Here is a 14,697-nt window from a genome sequence, read left to right as displayed (position 1 = left end):
AAGAGGCATCATTATTAGGGCTGATTAATCTTTATTCCCTTAAACTTCAGCAATACACAGGGAAACAATGCATACAAATGCAAGTACAGAGACAAATACAACAAAGAATACATCATACCTAGGCACACAAGTACAAGTCCAATTTACATACAGCAAAATACATCAAAAGATAGGAACAACTGCAAAGACAGAACAATATAATGTACTACAAGCCAAATACATATTGACACAATATAACCGTGTCTCCATTTCAGAAAAGTCCACAACGCTTTTATTGTTATGACGCACCCGGAACAAAAACGGCGCAAAACGCTCCGCCGACGTGCACGCCCCCTTCGCGTTACGCACAAACTCACATTCACGGCAACTCGCTCCGGAGACTCCCAAAAAATCCTCCTGCCTGATGAAAACCCCCCCTGAAAGGCAAAGGCCATACACACAAGGTTGTATCTGCTCCACACACACACACAGCTGCAGACACAAGCACACACAAACTCTCACAGACAGACACAGACAGTCACACTCTCACACATTCTTCTGCTGACACGCTGGCTGCCACCCTTACGTGAAACGCTGCACTGAAGAATATGCTTAAACGCTTCTTCTGACCGCAGGACCTCCATGTCACATGGTAGATTCCAGGAAATTCTGTAGGGACCCGGGGACCTACGAGACAAGGGGAGGCGGTCAGTGACTGACTATCTGAGAGCTAGGAGCTATACCAACTCTGGGCCCATCAGTGTTGTACCCCAAACCCCGTAGAGAACAGATGAACGGCAAAGCTTTATAACTGCTCTACCTGAGCGTGACTACTTGCCCGGGCAAGGCAGCTCCGATCATAATTGCCACAACAGAGGTGCATACAACATAAGCCAACGTAGGTACATACAGTATAAGCACAAACAACATAAGCCAACGTAGGTACATACAGTGTAAGCACAAACAATGTAAGCTAACATAGGTAGGCGCAGCATACGCACATACAATAGAAGCCGACACAGGTAGGTGCATCATAAGTGCATACAACATAAGCTGACAGAGATACAAGATAAGTGAGGACTTGATATAATTCTCCAGAAGACTAATTTTTGAGCCCTATATCCTTTGAGAAGGCAGATGCCACGGAACTACTGTGGTCAGGTGATGAGGGGCTAATAAGCTCCGTCCGGAAGTCCATGAGAAGGGCTACCAAAACTGAGAATGAAGATGGATGAGAACATCTCGTGTACATCGTCCGGACCCAAAAAGTAAATATGTAAAAATGCCAGAATAATTGATATCCGGGAAGGTACGTGAGCAAAATATGGCCAATACGGCACAAAATGATGTTGCTAAAGCATGGAGATGTAACAAAGGCCTATGACACAGACAACGTGACACGGACACAAGTGGAAACTGCCTGGCAATTTCACCTTATGGACCCAAGATTCCTAGCCCAAGATGAGCCATGGGCTGATGATGCCAAAGAAAAGAAAGCCCTAGGGCAGTAGCACTTGATGATGACATGCAACTCCTTTCAAGATGTTAGTGCCAAAGCACTTAAGAGGAAGCCTAAGAAGCTCAGTAGGCCTAGAGAAGGAAGAAATGACTACAGGGTGACTGTAGCTATAGCTCCAGACATGAAGGCGGGCTCCTATGGTGAAAAGATCCACGACAACGTCAAGAGTCAAAGAAGGCCGCCGATGCGAACGTCACGAGAACCAGAGAGGGATCGGAACTGCCCTGCCCGGCGAAGACTCTGGGGGGGCTGAGGAGAAACCCTCTCCCTTTGCTCCCGAGGGGCCCGTCCCACTATGGGCCTATTCTCCAAGCTAACATCAAATAGCCTCCTGTGATAGTAAAGGTTTTCCCCCCATCTCCCACCTACTGGCCCCAGCACTTGGCTTTTGCAAGACAACCGGATGGAATCCAATGTCAGTTGGATGTGGACGGCGAGACGTTCTCTGCATCAGCTTCGGTGCTGCTGTTTCCAAACTTCAGCTACGCTCCTCCTCAGGGTACCTAAGACAAAACAGAAAATGCAACTAGTGCCCACGAAAAGAGGAATCCCCGAAACTCCGACACACCGCTGCCCCGGCTCACCTGAAGTCTCAATTTGACTCCACAAGCTGCCTGGACGATACCTGAAAAACAAAAAGGTACACACTTAGCATGCTGCTGCATAAGGGTCACCTGTGAGTCACTGTGCCAAAATGCCAACTCACCCGCTCGCCTCTGTTCCTTCACACAGCTAGGGCAGCGACAGCACCTGCAAAAAAACAAAGCAAAACAACCCACACTGAGATACTGTGAAAACAACATCCCCCTGCCCTGAAAAGCACACCCACCCAGACCTTACGCTTGCACCCACCTGGCCTTGGACATCCAGACATCCGGACCAGAGACATCTTGCAAGATGACTGCCTAAAATAAAACAAAGTAACCAAGAGTGGATGCTTACAATTGCACCAAAACCTGAAACCTGAGCAAGAACAACTCCTTCTGTCCACTGCTCACCTGGCACACAGGGCCTTGACTGCTGCTATCTGCCTGGACCTCCTAAAAATAAAGGCAAAGAACACTGCTGTAACATGGTCACTATTTAGGCTTCCCCTGAAAATGCAAACAATGACTGACCCGATCATGGGAAAACCCTCACCCAGGACTGGGGCTCTCTGCCACTGATCTGAACTGTCTGCATCTGAAAGGAAGTTAGGACTAGTGTCAAATGGCTGCAGGACAACTTAACAGCACCAAACATGTTATGTCAATCTCCTGATACAATCTAGAGCCCAACTACACCCTGCAAATTACAAATTTCAAGTCCCCAGGACTTGTGCTATTACAGGCTATGCAGCAGGGCAGAGCAGCTGTGGGACAAATACGTGCAGACACCCGTGACACAGGACAGGGAGAGAGAGCTTTTGAGGAGAAGAAAGGACCGAGAGACCCAAAGAACACAGAGTGCACCAGAGACAAGTGACAGGACACACACCAGAACTGCTCTGCCCTGAGCACCTCAGCACTGTGATCAAAACAGACACTTTCCCTTTAGCTGGTCTAAGGGGACACTTCTTGCACATCCCTGCCCCCAAAGCTGATTCAAAAGGCCCTCCCAGCACCCCACTTTCACCCCCACTGTGGGCCTTAGCCCTCCACTTATCTCTCTGGCATCTGGGGATGAGAATCCACGTCGCGTGGCAATGGAGGCTGCCTCGCCTGCGGGGAATGTCCTATGGTCACCGGGCTGTGGTCCCGTGCTCAGCTACAATCGAGAACACCAAACATCACTGCATGATCTTAGCTGCACAGCAGCCACAACCCAGCAATTCTGCTGCTCACCATTATTCTCCTGAGAACGCCGGGCAAATAATCCACTTTGCTGTGTTGTGCCAAAAACACGCCCGGCCCTTAACAGGGAGAGACCCTGTCAGGCACCGCCTCAGAGAAGAACCGAGCTGTACTGGGGGGACACACCCAGCCAACGTGTACAAGTTAAACAGAATTTTCTCTCAGAACTGGGACTTTCAGCACCCCCAGGTGCTACTCGACTGCCACAGACACACAGAGGGCTTCGTGAGGCGCTCTGGGGTTGGCCAGTCCTGCTCCAAGCTCTGCTGATGCCTCTGTGGTTTTAACGCTGTCCTCAAGGAGGTGGTAGAACCTCACAGTATTTGCCCCTGGAGCTTAATTTCTGAAGTTTTCTTTGGGAAACACATCCACTTCCTACTTAACAATGCAGTCCCCTCTCCTGCTCTCGGGAAGAGCTGCCCACAGGCATGGGAACCACCTCTCCTCTCCTCTGCCCTTAAAACACTGTGTTACTGAGGCCAACTACTTCCAGACCAAGACTGTCCATGCAGGGACAGTGTCTCTTCTCTTTAGGGTCAGGGAAAAAGGGCAGAAGCACCCACAGAGATTCACTGCCCCTCTTGAGCACAAAGCACCGTGAATCTGCACCTCCTTCTGCTTGCAGGGAAGATAATAAAATATATTTTATTTAATATTATATTATATTTAATATTAATTATAGTTAATATTATAATAAAGATAATATAAAATATAATAGGGAGCCCTACAAACTGACATCAGGAACCTGGACTGGTGAGTTTTCTTTCCCAGGGAAAATGGCCTGTGATTGTGCCCAGAGCTCCTTGGGTCTTAGGGTGAGGCTGACTGGAAATAATCCGAATATTAAAGGATATATTCAGACCCCAGCTGCCCCCCCCCCCCCCCAAACTTGTGCTTTTCTGACAGTGCCAAGGGAGCCCTTCAAACTGACGCCAGGAACCTGGGCTGCTGAATTTGCTTTCACCAAGTAGATATCCCTCATTTATTCACAGGGCCCTGCAATGCCCCTGGGTTGTCAGGTCCTAAATTTCCTTTTGCCTCCTCAATGTCAAAACAGCGCAGGATTTCTCCCAGTCCAAATCTCCCATCCCCAAGTACTCAGGGTTTTTTATTTCTTACCAAATACCTGTTGCAAACTGACAGTACAAAGCTTGGGGCTTGATATTTTCTGTGCTGGATTTCACCTCAAGAAATCTGCCACCATAAAACCCTAACCACAACCACTTTGCTTTGCTCACAAATCACAACCTTCAGACCAGCATTATGGCACCTTACCCACTGGCCCTCCACTGGCACCTTCCCAAAGCATTCCAGTACATTCCAGTAGTACTCTGCATTTTCAGTGGGCATTCTGTCAGACCCACATCCTGACACTAAAAATGCACCAAGGAATTCTACAATAGCCATTAGGAAGGCATAACAATTCTCTAAAAGTCACCAGAGAAAGCCTTCAAAATTCCCCTAAATATTCCTAATAGCCCTGCAAAAAAAAAACAAACACTCAAGGAAGCCTGCTCAGCCTCCAAACCCCTTCCTGTTGCTCTCTAGCCCACAGATGTCATCCCTACCTTTTAGCAGCGGGTCCTGTTGTCCTCTGAGGGTTCTGGCGTTGTCCTGGTGCGAGGGTCGCTGCCCTGTCCCACTGGGAGGCTTCCGGTGTGGTCTCGCTGTCAGGCTTGCTGTGCTGTGCTGCTGTTGTTGGGGCTGAAAAGGGAAAAGGCTGCTTAGGGTGAGGTACGGGTGGCGTGAGGGGTGCCGTACCTGTACCCTAACTTGCCTCCTAAGCTGTACCCTGTAGCCCTGATCTCCACTGGACTGTCCAGCCCTCAAGGCCTCACCCTTTACCCCTGACCCCTCCCTCTGCCCCCCAGCCCTCAGGCTCTGGCTGTCACCCTCGAGCCCCCTCTCAGCTGCCCCTCAGCTCCTGTGTGCCACCCTTAATCCCTCTCCTCTGCCCCTCAGCCCCCAGCTTCTCTGTGTCACCCTCCAGCTGCCCCTGCCCCCCTCAGCATCTCTCTGTGTCACCCACTGTCCCCTCCCCTGTTCCCCCCTCAGCTCCCAGCCTCCGTCACCCTCAAGGCCCCACAGTGCCCCTCAAGCTGCCCCTCAGCCTCTATGCCATGAAAAGACCCTAAAACCCCATAAAAATGCGCTAAAAAAACCCCACATCTTCAAAATGCCTTAAAACCCCCACAAAAACATAAAAATAGCCTCAGAACGCCCTTAAAATACAATAAAAATACCCTACTTTAAGACACCCCTAAAAGCCCCCAAAGAAGCTTTTAAAAAAAAATCCCTACATATTCCTAAGAGCTCTTAGAACAGCTCCATAATCCTTAAAACACATCGATAAGACCCTAAAAACCAGCGCAGCGAGGGAGGCTGGAAGATGCGGAGCCGCGCTCCCGGCCCCGGGCGCAGCGCGGCTCCGGCAGGAAAGCGGCTCCTCCGGCAGGCAGAGGCGGCGCCGCGCCGGCAGACCCCCGCCCGCTGCCCCCGGCCCGGCGGGGCCGGCACCGGGCCCGGGGGGCCCCGGCGGCGCCCGAGCCCCGCGCCCGGAGCGGACGGAGCGGCGGCACCGGCCGGCACCGGCCCCGGCCGCCCTCGGCCCGCGGAGCCGCCTTCAGCCCTCCCCTCACTCACAGACACCGCCCCGCTCGCCGCTCGCTCCCGCCCCTCGCCCCTCCCGCCGCTTCGGCCGGGCTCCGGCTGGGGGGCTGCAGTACCGCCCCGTGCCCACAAGGCGGCAGCACTTGTCCAGAGGGTCCGCGACACGATGGCGGCCCGTGGGGACCTTGACGGAGAGAGGCGTTTTTCGCCCATGCCTGTCGGCTCCCGCCAAAAACCCGCACGCTCGCGGTGCTGCTGACCCCACAGCCCGTGTGCACGACACCCGAAACTCCGCGGAAAATCCCGTCGGGGGGCGCCGGCGTTGCGCGCAATTCAGGCAGTGTAAAAAACAGACACGGGTCCTCGAATTTCAACGTCCTCGTTTTCGCGCCCTCTCGAGAAGGTCAAGCGAGGCCGCGCCACGCCACTCCCAAGATGGCGGCCGCGGGCGGCGGGCTGCAGTACCGCTCTCTGCCCACACGGCGGCAGCACCGCGCCGTCCCCGCCGGCACGGCCTCGGCAGCGAACGCCCCAAAGCGTCCGCGCGGGAAAGAACGGAACAAAAAGCCTGCCTGCGACCCGATAGGAACCGAAAGAAAAAAGCTTTCCTCTTAAACTGCATTGCAACAGGGTTTGTTTTTATATTTTTCAGATTTATACTCACATTCGATTTTGTAATGGATACTGATGGAAAATTGTATTTTTATAATTTCTTACATTTATTCCTATTTTATTACATTTTATTTTTTATACATATCTTATTAGATTGCTTACATATTTCTATAGTTAGATTTAGATTTCTAAAAGGTTTATATTGCTTAAAAAAAAACCCTGCCTCTATCCAAGTAAAAATCTTTTAAACAAAACCCTTTATTTAAACTCCATTTAAATGTATCTCTATTTTTCGCATTTATATTCAAATGTATATTTTAAATGTAGATTGAAGTATGATGCTATCTATAGTCTCTCTCTTCCTAATACTCATTTTTATTTCTATTTTATATTTCTATATATACACCTGTAGACATTGATTATATATTTCCATATTTAGAATGATATCAAACTAAAATGTATATTCATATCTTTTCCATTAAAGCCCTGCCTCCAACCAAATAAAAACAAAAAAAGCCCTTTCTTTAAACGATTTTCGAATATTTTTATATTTTTTTCATCATTATAGTCACATTTGAACTTCTACTTTATATAGATGTATTTATAAATATATTTTATATATATATAATAAGGTAGCGAGATAGATAAATTATTTTTTAAATTCTATTTCGTACACACTGCTAATACTTATATTTACTTACCTTTGAATTTTCATATAGATCTTAACGTATTTAGGATATATTTCTATACAAAGACTTCTAATTTTATTTTATTTCTAGTCATAATTTTAATAATAAAACCCCTACCTACTACCAAATCGAAAATAAAAATCCCCTTTATTCTAAATTATATTTAAATATTTCTATACTTCTATTTTTGATTTTTACAAGTACTCATCTATTCTATCACAACATATTGAGGTACTATATTTCGATATACAGTATTTATGACATGAAATGCGTTATAATAAGACACATACAGTAAAATACGCATTAGGTACTGTATTGATTCCTATTGTTTTGTAATATTCATATATCCACATGTATTAATTATACATTTCTGTATGGACATTTATGTTTATAATCGATATTTATATGCATATAAACATATAAAATACTCCATATCAAACAAGGTTATACCTAATTGTAATGGACAGCATTATTTATGTTACATGTTTAATGTATATGTTTTCCATTTACATTTAAAATTGAAGTTTCATATTCCCATTATCATGTTTATGCATGTGTTCTATTTCATCAGAGTTATAGTTAAAACACTGCAGTTATAATCGAATTCCTAAAAATAAAATGCCAAAACAAACAGCATCAAATTCTCACCAATACCGTCCAAAAAATTCAGAAAGGCTCTACCAGCCAAACAACTACCAGCAAAAAAAAACCCGCACTACACTCCTTTCACTAGCAGCTCTTATCACGTCACAAAAACGAAACAAACATTTTAAAAACCCTAGACACCCACACAGCAAATCACAAAAACCACCCTAAAGGAAAAAAAAAAAAAGCCAACTAACTTACCATACTCCAAACCATACAAGAGACTCCCAACGATTCTAAAAAAAATAATAACCAAAACTCTACCACTATGTTAACTCATAAAGAGAACCCAATGCTCTATAAAATTAACTAAAAAAACCCACCAAATAATTACAGATATAAAAATATGGGAACCACAAAAAATTCACCCCCCAAATAAAATAAACACCTAAAGAGATCCACCATGGAAATGCCCATGCTCCCAAAAATAAAACCAATAAAAACAACAACCAAACACATCAAACAACAACAAAAAAATTAAATTAACAACAACAAAATAAGTATTCCTAACTCAAGAAACAAAAATTGCCTCAAACCATCAAAACACAAATACCACCTAGAAAGAAACACGTCGCCAAAAGAGATATGTAACCACAAACAATATCTCCCAAGTTCTCTGCAACAATGAAACATACACGGCAATCAAATAAGCCAAACGAATGAAACCCCTATAGTGTAATAAACAAGAATGCATTCATCAATATTAAAAAAACCTCACCGATTAACTCCAGGGCACTCCCTCAAGCCCACCAAAACAAACACTACGCACTCGCGCTAATAAAAGCCTCCACAACCGAATTGAAAAACGACCCTCTACTCCATGCTCCGACCCATAAAAACCAGTGTAAACCTTTAGAAACGCATCCTTAAAAAACCTAAGAACCGATCAAAAATAAATCCAACAACAACACTCAACCCAAAAAAAAACCTTGTCACGAGCACCCGAAGCAAGAACCGTAACAACCAAGAAGCGCCCGGGGCCCTTCTCCTACAGCGACTCTGATCAAAAGCCACCGATCCCAGGAGCTCCTCAGGAGCGCCTCAAAAGCAGCGCAGCGAGGGAGGCTGGAAGATGCGGAGCCGCGCTCCCGGCCCCGGGCGCAGCGCGGCTCCGGCAGGAAAGCGGCTCCTCCGGCAGGCAGAGGCGGCGCCGCGCCGGCAGACCCCCGCCCGCTGCCCCCGGCCCGGCGGGGCCGGCACCGGGCCCGGGGGGCCCCGGCGGCGCCCGAGCCCCGCGCCCGGAGCGGACGGAGCGGCGGCACCGGCCGGCACCGGCCCCGCCCGCGCCGCCTCCCCCGCCCGCCGGCCCGGCCAAAGCTCCGCTCGGCTCCGCACGGCTCGCACCGGCGCGGCTCCGGCGGGCCCGCGGCAGCCCAGCCGCGCCCAGCTCCCCTTCCGCCCCGGCCAGCCCCGGCACTGCCGGCAGGGCTCCGCGCCGCACCCTTCGCTGCCGGGCCGGGGGCAGAAGAAGCGCCCCGAATGCAGCGGCACAGCCCGACCCCCGCCCTGCCAGCGCTGCCACGGCTGCAGCTCCCTTCCTCTGCAGCCCCGACTCTGACGCCACGCTCCGGCGCTCACCTCACCCCAACAAGGGAAAAGAAATGTGGGCTTCCCTTCAATCGCGTCCTCTAGAAGAGAAGAAAAGAAGCGCCTTTCCTCAAACCATGGCAAAAGGGGGCTTTTTACCTCAGTCCAAACCCCTTAAAAGGGGGGACAACAGGACTGCCCCCTCCAATTCAACCTCAGGATGACGAAATCTCAAACGGAAAGGGGAAAAGTCCCCGTTATAAAAGCGCACCGGCTCACCTCCTTGGCTGCTGCTTCTCGACACAAAGATTTGTCCCTCGGCCCCTCCTTTGAGCAATGCTCCACGTATCCAGGTGGGGATCCAGGTGATCCCCCGGACCCTGTCCGAAGCGCTCACCGTCCTTCCAGGAGACAGCCACGGGAACCCCCAAAAACTCCTCTCCTCCAGCAGCTCCGTGCAAAAGAGATGTGAGGAAAACCCCCTAAATCAGCCACCGAAGGAGCTGCCCCCTCCTCATCATCCTCACAGCTCACACCTGGGGCTGCTCAGAGCCCTCATCATCCTAACAGCTCACACCTGCCGCTGTTGCCACTCTCCAACAGCGTCTCTCCATCTCCAGCACGCATCCCAATTCTCACAGACACAGATCCAACAGAAATCTGCTACGGGTGTCTGCTTTTCTTAATCCATCTGATTACACAATTAAAAAACATATACACAAAACATCCTGATCCAGTTTCAGTAACAAGCCCAGCCCCAGCATCCATGTCACAGGCATAAAGGGATGTGGCAGCAAGAACCCCACAGTCCCTGTGCCAGCCCTTCGGATCCTATGGAGTGTGCAGCCCTCTTTCCCAGCCCTGCAGTGATTACAGCAGCCACCCTACAAATCCCCTTTCCCAGCCCCAGTGATTTCAGCTCTTCACCCACAAGCTTTATTTAACTGCCAGCTCTCTTCGTTAGCTCCAGCTGTGCCTTTCTCCATCTTCAGCGTGCAGGATCTTGGCCTTGGCTGCAGCTCTGCAACACTTCAGCTCGTGCCCCAGGGTGTCTAAGCCCACCCCAGAATCAATATCCCAGTCCTGCAGTGATTTCAGCTCCTACCCAAAAATGCCCAGCCACTGTGCCTACCCTGTATTATTTCAATTCAAAGCCCAGAACCCTGCTCTCAGCAATAGAGTTCTTTTACAATTTTCAGACACAATCCCAGCCCCACAGTCCATTTGCCAGCCCCACAGTGACTTTGCCCCCAGCCCCACAGGTGCCGTCGCAGACCGAGAACATATCACTGCATTGCCGGGATTTTCAGGCGCAATGTTAGAGCCCCCACGTGCGCACTACACATCCTGTTCTAGTTTCAGTCACAAGCCCAGCCCCAGCATCCATGTCACAGGCATAAAGGGATGTGGCAGCAAGAACCCCACAGTCCCTGTGCCAGCCCTTCGGATCCTATGGAGTATGCAGCCCCCTTTCCCAGCCCTGCAGTGATTACAGCAGCCGCCCTACAAATCCCCTTTCCCAGCCCCAGTGATTTCAGCTCTTCACCCACAAGCTTTATTTAACTGCCAGCTCTCTTCGTTAGCTCCAGCTGTGCCTTTCTCCATCTTCAGCGTGCAGGATCTTGGCCTTGGCTGCAGCTCTGCAACACTTCAGCTCGTGCCCCAGGGTGTCTAAGCCCACCCCAGAATCAATATCCCAGTCCTGCAGTGATTTCAGCTCCTACCCAAAAATGCCCACCCACTGTGCCCACGCTGTATTATTTCAATTCAAAGCCCAGAACCCCGCTCTCCGCAATAGAGTTCTTTTACAATTTTCAGACACAATCCCAGCCTCAGAGTGACTTTGCCCCCAGCCCCACAGTGACTTTGCCCCCAGCCCCACAGGTGCCGTCGCAGACCGAGAACATATCACTGCATTGCCGGGATTTTCAGGCGCAATGTTAGAGCCCCCACGTGCGCACTACACATCCTGTTCTAGTTTCAGTCACAAGCCCAGCCCCAGCATCCATGTCAGAGGCATAAAAGGGATGTGGCAGCAAGAACCCCACAGTCCCTGTGCCAGCCCTTCGGATCCTATGGAGTGTGCAGCCCCCTTTCCCAGCCCTGCAGTGATTACAGCAGCCGCCCTACAAATCCCCTTTCCCAGCCCCAGTGATTTCAGCTCTTCACCCACAAGCTTTATTTAACTGCCAGCTCTCTTCGTTAGCTCCAGCTGTGCCTTTCTCCATCTTCAGCGTGCAGGATCTTGGCCTTGGCTGCAGCTCTGCAACACTTCAGCTCGTGGCCCAGGGTGTCTAAGCCCACCCCAGAATCAATATCCCAGTTCTGAAGTGATTTCAGCTGCCACCCACCAATGCCCAGCCACTGTGCCTACGCTGTATTATTTCAATTCAAAGCCCAGAACCCCGCTCTCAGCAATAGAATTCTTTTTCCATTTTCAGACACAATCCCAGCCCCACAGTGACTTTGCCCCCAGCCCCACAGGTGCCGTCGCAGACCGAGAACATATCACTGCATTGCCGGGATTTTCAGGCGCAATGTTAGAGCCCCCACGTGCGCACTACACATCCTGTTCTAGTTTCAGTCACAAGCCCAGCCCCAGCATCCATGTCAGAGGCATAAAAGGGATGTGGCAGCAAGAACCCCACAGTCCCTGTGCCAGCCCTTCGGATCCTATGGAGTGTGCAGCCCCCTTTCCCAGCCCTGCAGTGATTACAGCAGCCACCCTACAAATCCCCTTTCCCAGCCCCAGTGATTTCAGCTCTTCACCCACAAGCTTTATTTAACTGCCAGCTCTCTTCGTTAGCTCCAGCTGTGCCTTTCTCCATCTTCAGCGTGCAGGATCTTGGCCTTGGCTGCAGCTCTGCAACACTTCAGCTCGTGCCCCAGGGTGTCTAAGCCCACCCCAGAATCAATATCCCAGTCCTGCAGTGATTTCAGCTCCTACCCAAAAATGCCCAGCCACTGTGCCTACGCTGTATTATTTCAATTCAAAGCCCAGAACCCCGCTCTCAGCAATAGAGTTCTTTTACAATTTTCAGACACAATCCCAGCCCCACAGTCCATTTGCCAGCCCCACAGTGACTTTGCCCCCAGCCCCACAGGTGCCATCGCAGACCGAGAACATATCACTGCATTGCCGGGATTTTCAGGCGCAATGTTAGAGCCCCCACGTGCGCACTACACATCCTGTTCTAGTTTCAGTCACAAGCCCAGCCCCAGCATCCATGTCAGAGGCATAAAGGGATGTGGCAGCAAGAACCCCACAGTCCCTGTGCCAGCCCTTCGGATCCTATGGAGTGTGCAGCCCCCTTTCCCAGCCCTGCAGTGATTACAGCAGCCGCCCTACAAATCCCCTTTCCCAGCCCCAGTGATTTCAGCTCTTCACCCACAAGCTTTATTTAACTGCCAGCTCTCTTCGTTAGCTCCAGCTGTGCCTTTCTCCATCTTCAGCGTGCAGGATCTTGGCCTTGGCTGCAGCTCTGCAACACTTCAGCTCGTGCCCCAGGGTGTCTAAGCCCACCCCAGAATCAATATCCCAGTTCTGAAGTGATTTCAGCTGACACCCACCAATGCCCACCCACTGTGCCTATGCTGTATTATTTCAATTCAAAGCCCAGAACCCCACTCTCAGCAATAGAATTCTTTTTCCATTTTCAGACACAATCCCAGCCCCACAGTGACTTTGCCCCCAGCCCCACAGGTGCCGTCGCAGACCGAGAACATATCGCTGCATTGCCGGGATTTTCAGGCGCAATGTTAGAGCCCCCACGTGCGCACTACACATCCTGTTCTAGTTTCAGTCACAAGCCCAGCCCCAGCATCCATGTCACAGGCATAAAGGGATGTGGCAGCAAGAACCCCACAGTCCCTGTGCCAGCCCTTCGGATCCTATGGAGTGTGCAGCCCCCTTTCCCAGCCCTGCAGTGATTACAGCAGCCGCCCTACAAATCCCCTTTCCCAGCCCCAGTGATTTCAGCTCTTCACCCACAAGCTTTATTTAACTGCCAGCTCTCTTCGTTAGCTCCAGCTGTGCCTTTCTCCACCTTCAGCGTGCAGGATCTTGGCCTTGGCTGCAGCTCTGCAACACTTCAGCTCGTGCCCCAGGGTGTCTAAGCCCACCCCAGAATCAATATCCCAGTCCTGCAGTGATTTCAGCTCCTACCCAAAAATGCCCAGCCACTGTGCCTACGCTGTATTATTTCAATTCAAAGCCCAGAACCCCGCTCTAAGCAATAGAGTTCTTTTACAATTTTCAGACACAATCCCAGCCCCACAGTCCATTTGCCAGCCCCACAGTGACTTTGCCCCCAGCCCCACAGGTGCCGTCGCAGACCGAGAACATATCACTGCATTGCCGGGATTTTCATGCGCAATCTTAGAGCCCCCACGTGCGCACTACACATCCTGTTCTAGTTTCAGTCACAAGCCCAGCCCCAGCATCCATGTCAGAGGATAAAAGGGATGTGGCAGCAAGAACCCCACAGTCCCTGTGCCAGCCCTTCGGATCCTATGGAGTGTGCAGCCCCATTTCCCAGCCCTGCAGTGATTACAGCAGCCGCCCTACAAATCCCCTTTCCCAGCCCCAGTGATTTCAGCTCTTCACCCACAAGCTTTATTTAACTGCCAGCTCTCTTCGTTAGCTCCAGCTGTGCCTTTCTCCATCTTCAGCGTGCAGGATCTTGGCCTTGGCTGCAGCTCTGCAACACTTCAGCTCGTGCCCCAGGGTGTCTAAGCCCACCCCAGAATCAATATCCCAGTTCTGAAGTGATTTCAGCTGCCACCCACCAATGCCCAGCCACTGTGCCTACGCTGTATTATTTCAATTCAAAGCCCAGAACCCCGCTCTCAGCAATAGAATTCTTTTTCCATTTTCAGACACAATCCCAGCCCCACAGTGACTTTGCCCCCAGCCCCACAGGTGCCGTCGCAGACCGAGAACATATCACTGCATTGCCGGGATTTTCAGGCGCAATGTTAGAGCCCCCACGTGCGCACTACACATCCTGTTCTAGTTTCAGTCACAAGCCCAGCCCCAGCATCCATGTCACAGGCATAAAGGGATGTGGCAGCAAGAACCCCACAGTCCCTGTGCCAGCCCTTCGGATCCTATGGAGTATGCAGCCCCCTTTCCCAGCCCTGCAGTGATTACAGCAGCCACCCTACAAATCCCCTTTCCCAGCCCCAGTGATTTCAGCTCTTCACCCACAAGCTTTATTTAACTGCCAGCTCTCTTCGTTAGCTCCAGCTGTGCCTTTCTCCATCTTCAGCGTGCAGGATCTTG

The 14,697-nt window shown here is 50.4% G+C and overlaps 3 long non-coding RNA genes across 5 annotated transcripts in view; all 3 read right to left on the bottom strand.

The window, feature by feature from the left end:
• The window catches only part of LOC144248608 (uncharacterized), a 58,637-nt gene that overhangs the window by 7,290 nt on the left and 36,650 nt on the right, over positions 1–14,697 (bottom strand). The window lies entirely within an intron of this gene.
• Positions 12–2,116, bottom strand: LOC144248607 (uncharacterized). 2 transcript variants are annotated; one of them, XR_013341899.1, is made up of 3 exons: positions 2,083–2,116; positions 1,864–2,001; positions 12–666 (listed from the first exon to the last, which is right to left on the bottom strand). It is a non-coding gene; the product is annotated as an uncharacterized LOC144248607 (long non-coding RNA). The 2 variants fall into 2 exon arrangements; XR_013341900.1 differs by having other exon boundaries at positions 1,868–2,001.
• Positions 2,181–10,054, bottom strand: LOC144248606 (uncharacterized). Of its 2 annotated transcripts, none has more exons than XR_013341897.1 (5): positions 9,693–10,054; positions 4,899–5,034; positions 2,497–3,244; positions 2,351–2,403; positions 2,181–2,248 (listed from the first exon to the last, which is right to left on the bottom strand). It is a non-coding gene; the product is annotated as an uncharacterized LOC144248606 (long non-coding RNA). The 2 variants fall into 2 exon arrangements; XR_013341898.1 differs by lacking the exon at positions 9,693–10,054 and adding an exon at positions 5,631–5,749.

This window comes from Lonchura striata, unplaced genomic scaffold (genome assembly GCF_046129695.1).
Source record: "Lonchura striata isolate bLonStr1 unplaced genomic scaffold, bLonStr1.mat Scaffold_189, whole genome shotgun sequence".
In the NCBI taxonomy this organism is placed as follows: domain Eukaryota; kingdom Metazoa; phylum Chordata; class Aves; order Passeriformes; family Estrildidae; genus Lonchura; species Lonchura striata.
The sequence above is the reverse complement of the archived record's forward strand: the minus strand, read 5'-3'. Positions and strand labels throughout refer to the sequence as shown.